At 33.5% G+C, this 15,751-nt stretch overlaps 1 protein-coding gene across 3 annotated transcripts in view; it reads left to right on the top strand.

Annotated features, from left to right (window-relative positions):
• Positions 1-15,751, top strand: part of LOC127857959 (zinc finger protein 236-like) — a 121,815-nt gene that overhangs the window by 18,992 nt on the left and 87,072 nt on the right. Inside the window, exon 1 of one of the 3 annotated variants that reach the window (XM_052394744.1) lies at positions 6,439-7,378. The exons of the other annotated variants lie outside the window; for them this stretch is intronic. The gene's annotated coding sequence lies outside the window, so the exon portion shown is untranslated. Of the gene's footprint in view, positions 1-6,438; positions 7,379-15,751 lie in introns of those variants that run through there. 3 annotated transcript variants of the gene reach the window in all.

Genomic DNA, 15,751 nt, shown 5'->3' on the forward strand with positions numbered 1-15,751 from the left:
TTTGAAATGTGTATTAACTGAATCTTTCATGGTTGAAAAACAGGTAAAAGTACCTTGAAATTTACCTTGAAATTTGAAAAGTAAATCTTACTTATTGTATGTAATTATCATCAACAAATATGAGTGACAATGTTTGTACCATTGCTTGCTTCTGTGCAGCCTGACTTAAACCACAAGCATGACATTTCTTTTTTGTGCGCAAAAAATACAATTTTGTTTCCAAGTAACTTATTGGATTGCTGATTTAAAAAAAATAAAAAAATAAATTTGGAATTTGCATTGGTCAGTCGCAAATGTGCTATAACATCATTCTGAGATAAATTGGAGTAAAGGCTGCGGAGTCACTAAGTACAGCACATTGGTTCTGTTGATCACATGACAATGAATTATTCTCGTAAAGTTATCGCCTAACTATGTGAAAAAGGGATTAGCGCAAGTGCTTAAAAAGTCTTCACAGGCTACTCAGGGACAATACTTTCCACCTAAACTGGATTTTAGTTAAGAACAAATTTCCTTGAAACCAAAACTACTATAAAAGCCTATAGTTTGGTACTTGATAACCTGTGCTGACTGCACAGGCTAATCTGGGACTTCACTTATGCACATGAATTAAGCCAACTTGTTTTCCCAGGGCCTGCTCATATATGACGCTCTTGATGTTACGAAAACAACTTCACTTGGATAAAAAACTTCCTAAAAGTACAAGTAAATATCATCTAGAGTCACAATTAGAACATAAAGTTAGTTGCACTTAAACTTGTTATTTTAATCTGCATCATATGTGCCCCTTACAGTCATTCTCTTTACTAAAGTTGGCAACGATTCAAAAAAGATCTACGCTGTGCAGTTCACCTTGAAAGCATGATAAACAAGTGAAGTGCTATTGATCAACCTTTCCTTATTTAAGACTGAAATTTAATGCTTTCAAATATTGTAATATTTACATGCTCTTATTCTTGCCTTGAATGCATTCATTTGGAAAAAGAGGTTCAATCCCTTTTTAGCTCACCTGAGCGATAGCTCGAGGTGAGCTATTGTGATCACTCAGCGTCCGGCGTCCGGCCGTCCGTCCGTCTGTAAACAATTTGTAAACATCTTTTTCTACTAAACCATTGAGCCAATTTCAACTAAATTTCATGTGGAACATCCCTAGGTCATGGGACAAAAGAATCGTTAAAAAAAATTTGATCACATAACCAAGATGGCCGCCATGACCATATATGGTAAAAACCTTAAAAAATCTTCTTGTCAGAAACCGCTCATCAGATTTTCAAAAAATTTCACAGGGATGACCTTTGAGGGCTCCCCTGAAAAAGTTGTTCAAAGAAATTTGATTCGTCAGAAAACATGGCCGCAGGAGCTCGTTGAACTTTGCATGTTTATTCGTTTTTGCCTATTATGTGAAAACTTTCAAAAATCTTCCACATTTTTTGTCCGATCCTTTCCAAAGTTGCACAGTGTCTTTATATCAATGAGGACACGAACCCTACAAAAAATGAGCATTATTGGTCCATGAAGTACAGAATTACCTCCCCTTGAATTGAGAAAATGGTGTTTATGCAATAAAGTCCAAATTTTTCATCCAATTCTTTCCAAACTTGTAAGGATTTAGCATGGTTCAAACAAGGGAAACAACTACGGTTTATGCATGTTCTTTTTATTACAGATTTGCCTCCCTTTAATTCATTCAAAATCTCATTTTACAGCAGAGATTCCAAATCTGACCTGTAAATGAGTCCCATATTTACTGCCGGTGCTATGTTACCTTTTCCCATTTGATCATTCTTAAGTATTGGTCTTGTAATGCTGCTACTGCTACTGCTACTGCTACTGCTACTACTACTACTACTACTAGTACTACTACCACCACCACCACCACCACCACCACCACCACCACCACCACCACCACGTCTACTTTTACTACTTCTACTACTACTGCCACTACTACTACTACTTAACTACTACTACTACTACTACTACTACTACTACTACTACTACTACTACTACCACTACTACTACTACTACTACTACTACTACTACTACTACTACTTCTTCTACTACTACTTCTACTACTACTACTACTACTACTTCTACTACTACTACTACTACTACTACTACTACTACTACTACTACTACTACTACTACAACTACTATTACTACTACTACTACTACTACTACTACTACTACTACTACTACTACTACTACTACTACTACTACACCACCACCACCACCACCACCACCACCACCATTCACAGTGACAAAAAACGTATTCACACAATGGCTGCTACTACAACTTATAGCCCATATAGGGGGGCATGCATGTTTTACAAACAGCCCTTGTTTCTATGGGATTTTAACCACAATTGTTCATGTTTATCTCCGACACATATTTTTAGGTCACCTGTCATGAAGTGACACGGTGAGCTTATGTGATCGTGTGATGTCCGGCGTCCGTTGTGCGTGCCTGCGTGTGCCCGTGCGTCCGTCCGTCAACAATTTGTTTGTGTAGACAGTTGAGGTCACAGTTTGCATCCAATCTTGATGAAATTTGGTCAAAATGTTTATCTTGATGAAATCCGGTTTGGGATTGTATTTGGGTCATCTGGGGTCAAAAACAAGGTCACTAGGTCAAATAATAGAACAACCTTCTGTAGACAATAGAGGTCACAGTTTTCATCCAATCTTTATGAAATCTGGTCAGAATGTTTATCTTGATGAAATCTGGGTTGGGATTTTATTTGAGTTATCTGGGGTCAAAAACTAGGTCACTAGGTCAAATAACAGAAAAACCTTGTGTAGACATTAGAGATCACAGTTTTCATCCAACCTTTATGAAATTTGGTCAGAATTCTTGATGAAATCTGGGTGGGATTGTATTTGGGTCATCTGGGGTAAAAATCTAGGTCAAATAAATAGAAAAACCTTGTGTTGACAATAGAGGTCACAGTTTTCATCCAATATTTATGAACTGTGGTCAGAATGTTTATCTTGATGAAATCTGGATTGGGATTGTATTTGGGTCATCTAGAGTCAGGAACTAGGTCACTAGGTCAAATCATAGAAAAAAATTGTGTAGACAATAGAGGTCATAGTTTTCATCTGATCTTAATGAGTCAGGTGAGCGATTCAGGGCCATCATGGCCCTCTTGTATTATTATTGTAAAATTCTTTATAGTTTTAAAAAAATTAATGACATCAGCTTATAAATATGTTGTTTTTTCCCATTATGGAAACACATATTATTTCATGTTAGTCTTTGTTTTAATACTACTTTTTATGCTCCCCGAAAATTTTCGGGGAGCATATAGTTGCCAGTTTGTCCTTCCTTCGTTCCTTCCTTCCTTACTTCCGTCACACTTTTGTTACAGTTTCTCATAGCACCTTCAATACTTTACCAATCTCTTTCATATTTGGCATGTAGGTACCTTGCATGGACCTCTACCTTTTGATGAGGTTTGAGGTCACTGGGGTCAAGGTCAAGGTAACCGAGGCTAATAAAAGATTTTTTAGGTGGTTATTAACACATAGATTGACAAAGCGCATCATCGTGGAGCATCCATCAGTTTCACTGATATTCTTGTTTAATCAGTTGTTAGTTTAAAAAATTAATTGTGTTTCTTTATGTAAAAACTGTACCATTTTTGAAATATGCCATTGAATTTAAACACCCCAGACTGTGATGTACAAGAATATATTAGCAGCGCTCTGTGAAAACTGGGCTTAATGCATGTGCGCAAAGTGTCATCCCAGATTAGCCTGTGTAGTCCGGCTAATCAGGGATGACACATTCCGCCTAAACTTTATTTTTGGTAAGGAGGGACTTCCTTGAAACTTAAAATACCATAGAATCCGGAAGTGTCGTCCCTGATAAGCCTGTGTGGACTGCACAGGCTAATCTGGGACGACACTTAAGGCACATGCATTAAGCTCAGTTTTCTCAAAACGCAGTCATTTAAAGTATTAAATTACATGCTTTCCACGCAATGTGCTCTAAATATGTGATTTTCAAGTTAAATGTTTGGTAAAATAAGTGATGCCATTAACAATTGTTTGAACCTACATGTATTGTTTTTATTTGAAGAATTTAAGAACACAAGTAATGATAACAGAGAATTGTTCCAATGAGATTGTGTAAATGTCACAGATTAAAAAACTAAAAGAAAGCTGTACATTAGGGGGAGAAATGCCACTAATAATGTTGACGCATATAAAATACCTTTTTGTTTATGAGTATTTATTATGCGAAATAGATAAAATTATAAAGCATTGCAAACACAAAACAATTAAATAAATGGGAGTACTTCTGTTATTATTATCTCGGCGGAGGGATATTATTTTGGCGTTGTCTGTCTGTCAGTCTTTCCGTCCGTCTTTCCGTCCGTCCAGAGCCATATCTTGGAAGAGCTTTGACGGATTTCATTGAAACTTGGTATGAGTGTGGATACTAGGATGATGCACGCCAAATAGCATTGTACAACATCTGTTAATAATGGAGTTATGGCCCTTTATATCTTGAAAAAATGCTTTTTTGAGTGTCAAATGTAACACTTTTGTGTCCAGAAGCATATTGGGGGGGGGGGGGGGATATCAATTCAACGAATTTGCTTGTTTTCCTTATATTTTATGACAATATTAAACTTCTCATATAAAGAATAAAATGCTATATTAATGTAATGGCCAGAGGATTCATAGCTTTTTAATTGAAAGAACAGTAATTTGAGTTCAGGTTGTTGTAATTTTTATACAGTTTGGTCAGGAAAAAGGGTTACATTACACCAATATAATGTCCCTTTTGCAGCAGGTTAAAAGATAAACATTTAAGATACACCTACAACCAGGTTTTTGTAAACAAATGCATTAAGCTCCTTTTTCCCAAAGCTTGGCTCGTATCGATTGTGTTTTTTATGCCCCTGGATCGAATAATCGGGGATATATTGTTTTTTGCCTGTCTGTATGTCTGTCTGTCGGTCATTCTGTCTCCAAACTTAAACCTTGGTTAAAGTTTGGTTAACGTTTTGCAATAACTTTTGCAATATTGAAGATAGCACCTTGATATTTGGCATGCGTGTGTATCTCATGGAGCTGCACATTTTGATTGGTGAAAGGTCAAGGTCATCCTTCAATGTCAATGGTCAAATATATGGCTTCAAAGCAGCGCAATAGGGGGCATTGTGTTTCTGACAAACACTCTCTTGTTTATCTTGCCTATATTCTTTTCTTGTATTATACTGGAGATCTTATTTGTTGATAATCTACATTTATCAATTTAAAGATTTTAATGACTAACTTCAAAAATTGCTAAAATATCATTTCTGGACAAGTCCCTTTAACACACAATGAAATCTTGATTATGTCATTTGTTAAAACAACACACTGTTCCTGTGAAGATTTATTGTGAAAAATTGCAAATAAATTAGCTGATGGTATTCATTGTTCAATGTGCACTGACCCAGATATTTAATAAGGCGTAGCAGGAAATTAAATCTTTGTAGTTAATTACACAAGCAGGGCCAGTAAAACATGAATGGTTATCACCATTTGCATGATGAAATGCATTTGCATAGTCATTTAGTGAAATGGGTTTACATATTGTCCACCACAGCTTTTCTTGTGCGGCATTACTTGTTAATTTTTGAAGTCAAGTCAGTTCTTTATAGTAAATAATTCCCAGTTATATTAATTTACATAAAAAATATCTGTTTTTGCTTTTTTTTTTAAATGTTGCTAAATGTTGAGTTTAACAAGCAATTGTGTTATTTTCATTGGTTATATAATATATATCTTACAATTTATCAGTAAATACTGATCAACACCTTTTAGTTATCAATTTTACCTGTTAAACAACATTTCATATTACTTAGAAATCAAATATTAAACAGTTATAAGAAAAAGTATATTTGCATTGTTTAAACTATGATTAATTCCCCAAAAAACAATCAATTATGTGGGCAAAATTAAAAATAATACAATATAGGGGTTTTGTAAAAAACAATCGAAAGAAGGGGCGTGTACTTTTTCTACATACATTTGTCATTGAGTTTATTTGACATGTTTTTTCGCAGGTAGAGCTCAACTTTATGAACGTTTTTGTAATCATAGTTTAATGTTTTTGAAACTCTGTGATGTATTGTGTAAGGATTTTTGCATCTTACATTCCTTTGAATTATGAAATTCCTTTTTGTAAAGACTTCCTTAAATTTTAATTTTAATTCCAACTATTTTTGTCCTAGCTGTCTTTTCAAGTTAATAATTCCATCTTTGAACTCTTAAATTAGTTTAAGATAAGTAATTATTGATATGAGGAGACGAAATATGTTTCCTCAAACTTCTAAATACAAATTTTTGTATTTGTCTAAATTTGCTTATACCTGAAGTATCAAAGGGTATTTAAGGGCTTTTGTGATATTATGTCCACAGCCAATGGTGTTAGTGGTCTGGGTAGGAGAAGCTGACCAGGCACTTAGGAAGGAGGACCTGTCCAAGCAGGTGCTCTCATCTGATTGGTCCATTGCTGATCATTGGAGGGCTGCTGAGGCAAAGGGTCTCAATGAAATCCCAAAGGGACTTGAAAATAAATAGGCATGGGTGGAAAAGGGGTTTAGAGGGAGTGGCTTAATTTCCATTAGGCCCACCAAAGAAGTGCACCAACATGCTATGAATGGCCCTCTTTGCGAGTGGGAAGTGTGCGAAATAAAAAGGGAGCAATTTTGAGAGGCGCAATGTTGTTCAAGTTTACAAATGGTAATTTAGGGCATGCGTAACATACTTAACCTCTGCACAGTTTAGCTTTACACGCTTTACAGGCCAGCGCAGGTTGTGAATGGATTAAATAAAACTAGTAATGAGATAGTTAACCTTTTTCAAATGCAACGGGACACAAGGCATTCATTGGATTTGAATTGTATTTTAGTTTTGATTTACAACTGTAAAGATCTTCTTACAAGCAAATAGGGTATTCAAAGAGGGTTTTCATGACTTCAAAGACGGCTTTGCAATGATTGTACAAATTGTGCCGATGCAATAGTGGTTATGAGCAGACGATGAAATTCAACTTTGAAAATATTTCAATTCTTTAATCTCAGTTTTTGAATGTTAAACATTTGCTGAAAGATAGTGAGGTGAATGAATGTGACAAAGCTGTTTCCATGTTAAACTTGTCCCTGTGAGCAGTGATCATCTGAACTGTACAGAAAATTGATAAAAACAGGGTGATCAATAGTTTTTGTCATCAAGTATTGTGTGTGTATTTTATCTGCACTTGAATAAAATTGGAAATACTAGTTCACTTGCGCTAACGCGGACAGGCCATTAGTTCCATTGGCAGTGTGTGTTACATTTCGGAGTGAGTGACATTGGAGATTTGTCAATATAAGAACAGGTATTATAATAATTAGCAGTGTTTACCTTTACAAGTACATTTCTTTTTATAGCAAAAACATGTTTAAAAAATGCACAGAATTAGACCTATGTGTTATTCTTTTAAGTATTTTAGAATATTTAGTGCTATAAGGTTGTTTGAATAAAAGAGAAGAAGTAAGAATACTAACAAAACTTAAATAAACCATATAATTATGCTTTTTGAATTTCTTAACTTTTTTAGTTACTCAGAAGACTAGGTATTTATTTTCACCAATTATATGAATAAGAGTAGAACTGTGCATTTATATTAAATTATATTATTATATTGACCAATGTTTACCTTATTAGACTTGGAAAGGAAGTAGCAAAAAATCAAACATGTAAACATTAAAAAGGTGCAGCTCACATAACATGTTTTATTGTGGCTAAAATGCTTTACAACTGGCAATTCTCTTTCTTAAACATTATATCGCAGAATAACTCATATGGAAAAACATAAACTTGAATTTATAATTAAACTCTTTGAAGCGTAAAACATATCAATATTGAATTTCAAATGTGAATGCACTACTTTGATTTATGCTTCAATACTTTACAGTTGTATATGTCAACCTATGATACCTGATATAGCGCAGATGTACATGATCATTGTAATGTGCATAAATCTGTTTTTCACTACCTATATATTAACCAATAGAATTACGAATTGGGTTGCACATCAAGCCATTCAAGGCTCAGTAATTTGTAATTAATTATGAATCATCTGTGTTAATTTCATGAGGATATAATTTAGAATTTAACTATGCCTATTTTAAATACCTGCATGTGATAGTGAATCAAGTTTACATTTACTTAGTTAACACAATTATAGTTGTACGTGTTTTACATATATTTCTGTGTGCTTATAAATAATTTGTGTACATATATTTTTGCTATTGATTCATGTTTTCTTAGGTCTTCATTCTTAAATGCTTCAGTGCATTTATATAAAGAGACAAAAAAATTAAGTTAGCGTCTCGCAATTAATGCATTTATTTGTGGTTGTTTATTGTTTGAGTTTGACAGCATAGAGTTTTTTTGTCTCCTGTTAAGTGCATTCAATCGGTGTTTGTTTTCTATGTATGACACCCAACATTACAATAAACAAGTGCAAGTACCAATATGAATAGGTAAATAGTTATGCTCTAATCTTATCTGGAGGCCTGAATATTGCATAGCCTGTGTGATAGGACATGTTACTGTTGAAAGTTAACGCTGATTATTTTACATTTAAAGCTTCTTGTTCACATTATGGTAGAAATGGCAATTGTTCCAACTTGTCGTCAAAACTTCATAAAATAAAAAGTAAATCATGATTAGAAAAAATAAATAAAATTATAAAATGCTACAAATTATTCAATACAATTTTAGGTAGATATAAAATCATAAATCATTCTATTTTTCATATTTCATTAAAATTAAATATATAGGTCAATAATGTTTACATATTAAACAAGAAATATCTTTAAAAAAGATATACGGCGTTGATAGTTCAATGAATGAGATCAATGATAGCGAATGTCTTTTTCTGTGCAGTTCTTAGCTGCATCACACGGTGGACGGGATGTTACGCGGGATTTTCGCGGCTTATTTTACATTATTACATATTTCTGGTCATAAACCTATAGATACAAAACAGAAAACCAAAAGAAGAATGGAAGTGAATTTAAAACATATGAGTCAACCGACCACACGCGAAGTATCCGTATTTATAGGCGCGTTCTTCGAACAAACCTGTTTTAGTGGTTTGTCCGGCGTTGCTATTTGATTCGATTATTAACAGTATCGAGAATCATCGCGCTCATGCTTAATACATTACAATATGGTGGAATAATTATTGTTAAATTAATCAAAAATAATATTTATCATTGTATTGCTGAAAACACATTAAGAATCTATTATTGACATACCATAATTATATTGCTGAATATCTTCATTTAACATATTTCTTGTCTAAAGAAAATTTCTGGTCACCTAGTTCACGGATATCGTCTTTATTACATGTATATACCGGGTAACGATTATTTTACTGGCCGCGAACTCCGGTGATGACCTGTATATAAACTCTGACATCCAGACACACTAACCGCGAATTGACCCGATATCTCACGGGTTGAAATGCAATGCATTAAAGTGAGGCCTCGCTTCCAATGCTCTTTATACTTTTACATGTTAACATGTTGACCGGAATATGGAAGTAAGTACTAAATATGAGAACATAGCCTTTAAGTATAAAAGCTTTTGCCATGGCAATCCTCTGAAAATAAAAGGTGCACGCACAAACTGTATTGATGTCGAGAATTGAGTGTAAAACTGTTCTATCTATTAAGCCTTTTCATTAGAGATAAAATTGTTTCATGCAGTAAAACAGTGTTACAAAGACGCGTATATGTTTCCAATGTTCTGGTGGTATACTCAAATCAGCCAATGGAATAAATGAAGTGTATTCATTCGTACCTAGCCGCGGGAAATTTTATTTGAATTTTATTGGACACTTACAAAGGTCAGGTAAGGTGAAAAGCTGGCTTAATACAGCACGCCGAAAAATACTGTTTAAGTACTGGAGATTTACTCAGAAACTGTCAAAATCATAAGAGCTCACACAGCTATTGGGATCATTTTGTACTGATACTTGCTATTCTGCAATAAATTTATGCAAACCATTATCATAATTCATAATTATTATAATAAGCATGATAAATTATTTGTTGAACATTAATTTTCGCTGAATGGATGGGTTGGCTAAATCAAGAATTACACAAACACATTTGAAAATGACCCTACACAAAATACTCATTTTGTTTTTTCCAAAATCAGATATTAAGGAATTAACCCTTCCACTTAAATGTCTTTTTAACAAAAATAAAGCCATTAAATTGCATGCCAACATATATAAAGAATGTTACTGTATGCCACTGTTTTTGAAAGTAGTATAGACCAGTTAACACTATTTAAGTGTTGTTACGGAATGGACACACTGGTTGTCATTGTACATGGCACAATAACTTCAAAATATGCAACAAGCCATAAACTATAATAGAACAGGAATTTCACAAAAGTACTGCCCTAAAGCTATGTTTGTCATTATTTAAAGGACTGAAACAATAAAACAAAAGAATTGCAACCCATGGGATGTAAATAGAGCAGAATGTTTGCAATATTTAATTTCCTGTTTCATTGCTAAAAGGAAGATAATGGTTTACAATTTTGTGGTCATTGGCAGTTCACATCAGCTTTTTGTTAAAGGTGGAATTTGCTGTTTAAATATTTCGACCAATGAAATTCCTTTGGCCACTGCAATCATCTATGTTGTCTCAGGTTGTTGAAAAAGAAAAATAGGTCAACGTGTTGCATACAAAAAACAATTTTAATAAATTTTGTTACATCAGAATGAAAAGATAAAAGAGTTGACAATTGGTTTGTGATACTTTTGTAATGTGCACACTGATTTCTGTGCTTTGTAATGCATAACATTGTGCAATCTAAGATGTAACCTTGCTACCTGGCCGGCTGCCTAGCAGGCATAGGAAGTGTGTGTGTGTGGGGGGGGGGGATATTTTGCTTATTCTTTCTGCCGAAGATAGCACATGCCATTTAAATAACAATTAAGTGCCTAGTTTCTTTCATCTGCCAGGCCCTGTAGCTGTGCTGCAAGTGGTGAATTTGTGTACTTTCTTTACAATTATGATTTTACAATCAGGATTCATGTAAGTGGCATTTCATATAATAGCAAAAGAAATCCTAAGTGTTTCCCATTCTTTACCCCACTCCACTCCACCCCACCCCTATATAAAACAACCCAGTAGGTATATTGACCAGCCTTCACAAGAAATTAATAAATAAATTGGTATTTACATTGCGCCTATGGTCACCTCACTGGGCATTTGGCCATGTTTACATAAGGCCATGCCATGTACACATGTACATTTCCTCACCACATGCACAGCTGTATACATTCCTGTATTGCTGCACAGAGGTATACCATACTTACCCTATAATAGTGTGAGAGATTCATGCTTGCTGTATGTTATTGGCCTTACCTTGGATTTCATACCATTGTACCGTATTTATCTGAATGACTTTATTCATGGTGAATGTACTAAAGGTTTACCTTGAGCTAGAAAATGACATATTTTTTTACTGATAAGATTTGGTATAATCATTGCATTAACAAACCAAATCGGATTAAATAAATTATTTCTTCGTAGCTAGAAGTTGATATTACAACCAAGCTGTTTAAACAAAAATTTGCTCAAGTTTGCAATTATTTTTGCAACTTCAATTATTTTCCATTTAATTAATTATAATTAACTAAAATTAACGCAAGAATTATTATTAAATATAGATTTTGAAGATTTCTGCATTTTATTTCATATTCTTAGGTAAAGACTGTTAATCCTTAAAACAGGTAGACTCTAAAAAGAAGTGCCAACATACCTCCTACTGTCTTTGGCAATGTTTGGGCAAATTGTTCTGATAGTAATAGAAATAGGAGTTCTTCAGAAGTAGTAGTAAAGATAATATTTTTATAATATTTAGACGCTATTGTTTGGTTGTTTAAACATATGATACAATTTTATTATTAAAAACAAATACAGTTTGTCATTAAGACAACTAAATTAACATTGATTACAAATTCATGACAGAAATACTTGAATCTACAATTATTTCAATAATTGAATTTAAGTGCAAATGATTACCGTTATAATTATTACTATATTTTCACTCATATAATCCTTGTCATTAGTTTATTTACTGCCAACTGATGCTATAATTCTATCCCATTGGTGCAAAATAAGGTACCATGTGCCTTTGACTTTTTATGTCACATGGTACCTTTTTGCAGCCTGAGGGGGCGATATAAAGGGCTAATTACTTTAAAATCTAAAACATCTGAATTTGATTATGCTTTCAATTACAATTTCATCTGCAGTAAATAGCTATATAATTAGTCAGTATTGCATTGGTGGTTCTGCTGTTGAAATGCATTAGGTGCAGTAAATTCTTAGCCTATAATTAACTTTGCAATGGCAACAGAGGGGTTTGTGACTGCCTAATTGATGTCTAATTGGATTGTCTTGTTTATAACCAACGTGAAAGTGTGACTTGTGTGCAGTTTTAATTGATGTCATTATTTTCCCTCAGTTATAGTAACATGCAAATTCTGAAAATAACCAATTAATCATTTCAAATTATTTTTATCATACAGTAAAAAATAATAAAATCGATAGCTACATAGTTTGATTAAAAAAAATCAGATAACTGAATGTCAAATTAGAAGTTAAGAGTTTCTGTACAATGAAGTTTTTATTTGTGTCTCAACTTTGACATTCTTGGACTTGAGGATTTGCAAAAAAGTAAAACCAATTTGTAAGACTAAATTATCTACCTGAAAAACATACAGGTGTAACAAACAACAGAACATAATTTTATTACACATAAACTTTACAGTTTCTAGTGTAAAACAAAGAATAATACAACATACATAAATATAGCAAGTCACATATGGTGTATTACTCTCTCAAGAAAATTCAAAAAATAACCTTCAACTTTTTCGGCGTAAGCTGCATAAGCCAGCTTTTCACCTTAGCCTGACCTTTGTAAGTGTCCAATAAAATTCCAATAAAATTTCCCGCGGCTAGGTACGAATGAATACACTTCATTTATTCCATTGGCTGATTTGAGTATACCACCAGAACATTGGAAACATATCCGCGTCTTTGTAACACTGTTTTACTGTATGAAACAATTTTATCTCGAATGAAAAGGCTTAATAGATAGAACAGTTTTACACTCAATTCTCGACATCAATACAGTTTGTGCGTACACCTTTTATTTTCAGAGTATTACCAGCGCAAGAGCGTTTATACTTAAAAGGCTATGTTCTCATATTTAGTACTTACTTCCTTATTCCTGTCAACATGTTAACATGTAAAAGTATAAAGAGCAATGGAAGCGAGGCCTCACTTTAAAGCATTGCATTTCAACCCGCGAGGTATATCGGGTCAATTCGCGGACATTCAGAGTTTATATACAGGTCATCACCGGAGTTGGCGGCCAGTAAAATAATCGTTATATAATAAAGACGCTATGCGTGAACTAGGTGACCTGGAATTTTCTTTAGACCAGAAATATGTTAAATGAAGATATTCAGCAATATAATTATGGTATGTAAATAATAGATTCTTAATGTGTTTTCAACAATACAATGATAAATATTATTGTTGATAAATTTAACAATAATTATTCGTCCATATTGCCTAATGTACTAAAGTGATATTATGAGCATGTAACAGTTTATAGGTGTCTATTGCAACCGTTGATTATTTTTGATGTTTCTACTTCATATACACTTATATTAATTAATGCAGCATCATCATACTAAAACAATACACCAGAAAGAGAAAAATAATGCATTTGAATATCAACCGTACTTTCGTTTGACAACTGATCATGCGTTTACGAGTTGAACCTAAATTTAGTTTTAGTGCAGATTTGTTCATACGACACAAAGACACGAAATTGTTTTACGGATCATTTCAGCTTACAGGACTGGGTGGGTCACGTAAGAATATCGAATATAAAATATATTTTTATAAACAACTGGTAGCAAGGTGAGTTGCAGATAATTAATCAGTAACCACATTTTAACTAACTATTTTGACCTGTTAATTCTTTTCAGCTCAATTCAACAGTGCAAAATGCCCATAATATCACTTTAAGCATTAGCACGATGATAATTGATACTGTTAATAATCGAATCAAATAGCAATGCCCGACAAACCACTAAACAGGTTTGTTCGAAGAACGCGCCTATAAATACGGATACTTCTCGTGTGGCCGGTTGACTCATATGTTTAAATTTCACTTCCATTCTTCTTTTGGTTTTCTGTTTTGTATCTATAGGTTTATGACCAGCAATATGTTATAATGTAAAATAAGCCGCGAAAACTCCCCGTAACATCCCGTACTGCGTGTGATGCAGCTAAGAACTGCACAGAAAAAGACATTCGCTATACTTGATCTCATTCATTAAACTATTTACGCCGTATATCTTTTTTAAAGATATTTCTTGTTACAAGTAACATGATAATAATGAACTATCTTGAATTTCAGCCTATTTTTTGTTAGGTCAGTGACCAAATAATGGGAAGAATATCAACATTATAGAAGTTGATTACTCGTGAAATGATACACAATAATGTCCTTTGATGATGTTTATGCAACGTGCAACATGTGGCTGTCAGGGTATTGATTGGGACTCCACTCAATGGTACAAATGCAGGGTGCTTTATGGGGAAAATGCTGCTGCTGCCCTTATTGATTCATGAAATCTAATTCTGGAGTGGCTAGATCCGTCATGTAACATGACAGATATTAAGGCACTATAGACATTGTCATTTTCAAGAACTTTGCTGCAACAAAGTATATATGAACTTAGTACTGGCGGACAGAAATCATCCGCTTCACATATAACAAGAAAAAGCTTTTAAAGTTTCTAAATTTTGAAAGCAGCCTTAATCCTTGGAGATAAAGTCAATTAATTGCATTAAATATACATTTATTGGTCGTTTGACCCATTGACAAACATGCAAGTAATTTTATTTTTGTTTAATTAGTTTTGTTACTCAGATGATAATAGTATTGATCATCATGTCAAAGAAATGAAAAAAAAAAGAAGTCATCCTTCAAATAACAAACACAATAACCGCATTCCCTTATAAATGCATGTAACTGACATAAACGTCTTCCAACCCACATCATATTGATAATTCACCTACCTCCATACCTACACGTTATTATTGTGTTTAAATGTCTGTATCATTTTCATTGGTTGCAAATACATGTACATGGGATAATATACCTACCTGTAATTATTGCTTGTAAATGACTGCTGCATTTAGAATGATTGCAAAATTAGTATATGGATCCGCAAGATTTCATTTTAGCCTTTGCATAACTGTTCATATTGGTATTTTGTAGAAATAACAGAAACGCAGAAAAAACAGGTCCACTGGGTGCTAATTAGTAAAAAATAATTGCCGCTTAGAGCGCTTTTTTTTGCTGATCATATATCCACAACTGGGTCACATTCCACATTGCAAAATTATTATTTTCCAAATCCAGTAAAATAAATCCCAATTAACTGTAAGACATTCTGATGTTTTGTAACAGAGATGAGTGAGTGTTAAAATGACGAGTGTTTAAGTTGTAATGTCCATTTTGAACTGTTACATTAATTTGGGTATTTACTGGTTTATGTAAGTTCTCCCTCCATTAACCATTCAAAATTTGATGTATCAAACAATTAAGGTTTTTCTCAATTAAAAGTACATTGATCATGAAATGCCCA

The sequence above is a fragment of the Dreissena polymorpha genome, chromosome 14 (genome assembly GCF_020536995.1).
Source record: "Dreissena polymorpha isolate Duluth1 chromosome 14, UMN_Dpol_1.0, whole genome shotgun sequence".
Taxonomy (NCBI): domain Eukaryota; kingdom Metazoa; phylum Mollusca; class Bivalvia; order Myida; family Dreissenidae; genus Dreissena; species Dreissena polymorpha.